The sequence below is a fragment of the Tupaia chinensis genome, unplaced genomic scaffold (genome assembly GCF_000334495.1).
Source record: "Tupaia chinensis unplaced genomic scaffold, TupChi_1.0 Scaffold000270_2, whole genome shotgun sequence".
Lineage (NCBI taxonomy): Eukaryota > Metazoa > Chordata > Mammalia > Scandentia > Tupaiidae > Tupaia > Tupaia belangeri.
In genome coordinates, this window is record NW_006159751.1 from 3293040 (window position 1) to 3297309 (window position 4270).

The window sequence follows — 4270 nt, forward strand, 5'->3', positions numbered from 1 at the left end:
ATTTCTTCTTTCAAGTCATGAAAGGACTTCCTCATCTCCTGGAGCTCCTTGTCTCTTTTCTCTTCCATCTCAGTTAGTTTGGTCACTACAAATATTCTGAATTCCTTATCAGACATGTCCACGACATCCATTGTGGGTGATGTAGGCTTGATGATTCCCCTTGGGGGAGAAGCCTTTTGTTAGTTACTCATACTTCTTGAGCCTCTGCGACTGTTCCTAGTCATCAGGTGATCTATATGTTGCTTCCTAACTTAGCTAAGGTATCTGAGTGTTAAAAATTGTACAGGATTAGAAAATTGATGATTTCAGGACCAGCAGTTAGCGTAATGGCTATGTTGCTGGACTCCCATGTATTCGATCATGGTTTGAGTCCTGGACCAAGTGGCTTAAACTCAAGCCGGGTGCGTGTTCGTGTGTGCCCAAGATCCCGAGAGGAGAATGGAGGAGAAGGGATTGTGGCGTGGCCTTCCCCTCTGGGGGGTGATTTCTTGCTTTCTATCTCTCTCAAGAGCAAAGAAAAAAAAAAAAGAAAAATTTAAAAATTTAAAAGTTTTTAAATAGCGCCACGTGCTATTCAAAACACTAAAATTCAGAGAGTCCAAAGGCAAGTGGGCTGAGCAACAGTCCTAGGTGCATGGGCCTGCAGCCACAGGCTGCCTGGTGTCCGGAACTGCTGGCTGGGCCCGGCCCGGTTTCCGGGGGGGGGGGGGGGGGGGTTCATCTTAAAGTCCCATGCAACCAACCTGAGGTCCAGAGAAGAGTAGGGTAGGGATGTGCGAAGGTCCCGGGTGGACGGGCCTGCAGCCACCAGTCGCCTGGTGTCAGAACTGCTGCCACAGACATTTTTGACCTCGTATGGAATTTAAAATTTGTATTTAGGCTTCTAAATAAACAAAATAAATTAATCTTTTTAAAAAAGTTGTCAAAGGGCACATTTGCTTGCTGGAGAGAGAGAAAAAAATCCCCCAATGGGGTGTGATCAATCCTTTTTCTCCAGTTCTCCATCCCATCTGGATATACACACACATGTACCCAGCATGCTTTTTTCAAGCTACCAGAGTTGGGACTCAAACTGTGATCAGCCATGTGGGATCTGACTCCCAGTGCATGGAACTTAACCACTGAGCTGTCATAGTGTTCCTGTTTTTTCTCCCGTTAGAGACTGGATCTCATTGTTTCCCAGGCTGGCCTCAAATCTGCCACCTGCCTGCCTCAACTTCCCACAGTAGTATTTGGGACTACTGTGTCTGACTTCCTTTTAATTTATATGGTTCTCAATTATTTTTATCCCGATAGATTTTAGTAGGAAAAGATGACAATGATACTATAGCTTGAACAGGTTTATCAAATTAGCCAAGAAGTCTCTTAGTTCTTCTAGAAGGATAAGGCAGAGATTGGGATGCCCTGAAGAGGACCAGGGAGTAAAAGGCATCTAAACGTGAAGACACAGGGTTGGTTGGTTTGTCTATTTGTTTCTGGGGAAAAGAGGTAGAGGGAAGAAGGGGGATGTTTGAAAGAAGGGGACCTGGGTGAGTCAGTAGAGAGGTACAGAGGACAATGTTTAGTTATCTCAAAAACACTCTCAGGGGGGAACCAGCAGTTAGCGTAATGGCTATGTCACTGGACTCCCACGTAGTCGACCGCGGTTCGCGTCCCAGACCCGGTGGCTTGAAACTCATGCCGGGCGCGTGTGGGTGCGTGCCCAAGATCCCGAGAGGAGAACGGAGGAGAAGGGATTGTGGCGTGACCATCCTCCCTGGGGTGATTTCTCGCTTTCTGTCTCTCTGTCTCTCTCTGCCTGACTGGTGAGCGCACGCGCCCTATGGCAAAAAACCTCTCAAAAACACACACACACACACACACACACACACACACTCAGGGTTATTGCCTTGGTTAAATGATTTCAAAAATATTCTCAAAATTAGAGAATTTCGGTCATTGTGACTTTTGCTCTTTCCATCCCTCCTTCTACAGATAACTCAATTCAAACTTCAAAAAGCCACCATGAAAGAAGAAGACTGAGAGGTCTCCAGAATCCTTGAAATCGTGAGGTAAGAAGTACCTCAGTCACATGGTCTGCCTGTCTGCCCAGGAATCCAATCACCTCAGTCATTTTCTTCAAATAACCGTTATTACATTCCTTTTAAAAAATAAACAACTTCAGGCTTCCCAGAACCCTTGATAGATGAGAGAGAGAAATTTAGCTGTCAGTTGTAGGGTGAAGACATCAAAATCACAAACAGAAAATTGGAAAACAGAGGGCATATCCACTCCACACTCTTCCCTGGACCTGTTATAATAATGTGCATTGAACAAACATCAAAATAATACGTGTCCCAATGGCCCCTTTCACCGGATGCCCGCCTCATGGAACTAAAATCAAAGATTCCTCAGCTGAACTCTCTCATAAAGTTGCCAATCTTTAACCACTGACTAGACATAGAGGTTCATCTCATCATAGTAATCTTTTTTTATGTTTTAAAAGAGAGTGTTCTAATTTTTTTAAGGTCTTTGGGACTACTGTGTCTGACTTCCTTTTAATTTATATGGTTCTCAATTATTTTTATCCCGATAGATTTTAGTAGGAAAAGATGACAATGATACTATAGCTTGAACAGGTTTATCAAATTAGCCAAGAAGTCTCTTAGTTCTTCTAGAAGGATAAGGCAGAGATTGGGATGCCCTGAAGAGGACCAGGGAGTAAAAGGCATCTAAACGTGAAGACACAGGGTTGGTTGGTTTGTCTATTTGTTTCTGGGGAAAAGAGGTAGAGGGAAGAAGGGGGATGTTTGAAAGAAGGGGACCTGGGTGAGTCAGTAGAGAGGTACAGAGGACAATGTTTAGTTATCTCAAAAACACTCTCAGGGGGGAACCAGCAGTTAGCGTAATGGCTATGTCACTGGACTCCCACGTAGTCGACCGCGGTTCGCGTCCCAGACCCGGTGGCTTGAAACTCATGCCGGGCGCGTGTGGGTGCGTGCCCAAGATCCCGAGAGGAGAACGGAGGAGAAGGGATTGTGGCGTGACCATCCTCCCTGGGGTGATTTCTCGCTTTCTGTCTCTCTGTCTCTCTCTGCCTGACTGGTGAGCGCACGCGCCCTATGGCAAAAAACCTCTCAAAAACACACACACACACACACACACACACACACACTCAGGGTTATTGCCTTGGTTAAATGATTTCAAAAATATTCTCAAAATTAGAGAATTTCGGTCATTGTGACTTTTGCTCTTTCCATCCCTCCTTCTACAGATAACTCAATTCAAACTTCAAAAAGCCACCATGAAAGAAGAAGACTGAGAGGTCTCCAGAATCCTTGAAATCGTGAGGTAAGAAGTACCTCAGTCACATGGTCTGCCTGTCTGCCCAGGAATCCAATCACCTCAGTCATTTTCTTCAAATAACCGTTATTACATTCCTTTTAAAAAATAAACAACTTCAGGCTTCCCAGAACCCTTGATAGATGAGAGAGAGAAATTTAGCTGTCAGTTGTAGGGTGAAGACATCAAAATCACAAACAGAAAATTGGAAAACAGAGGGCATATCCACTCCACACTCTTCCCTGGACCTGTTATAATAATGTGCATTGAACAAACATCAAAATAATACGTGTCCCAATGGCCCCTTTCACCGGATGCCCGCCTCATGGAACTAAAATCAAAGATTCCTCAGCTGAACTCTCTCATAAAGTTGCCAATCTTTAACCACTGACTAGACATAGAGGTTCATCTCATCATAGTAATCTTTTTTTATGTTTTAAAAGAGAGTGTTCTAATTTTTTTAAGGTTAAACATTTTCCTGACATACCAGGGATTTGGATTTATTTGTTTTTAATAAAAGTGACTCTTGGCATCAGCAGATTTTTATTGTTGTCTTAGGGCCAAATTCTCAGAAATCATGATAAAAGGATGTCCACCATATTCATCCACTAAGCTAACATAACAGAACTTTTGCAAACAGGTACTGCAAAGCCATATATCCCTGTGTGCACCTGACTAAACATTAGTTAAACCCTGCTGTCTGGGAGCAAGCCAGTAGAAACCAGCCTCGACTCTTGCAAAAAAACACTGGGAATGGCAGAAGTTTCAGCTTGTGTGTCAGCCCTGCTCACTCAGCTGTCTACGCCTTTGCTGAGAGCTTTGTTGAGAAGCACTAGAAGGCTGTGTCCCTGTTCATCAAGAATGAGTTCTGTGATTCGCTAGTGATGTCTGCCTTTGGTACGGGATGGGAGAGTAATGATATGTTTGCCACTTATTTACCAGTTTGATA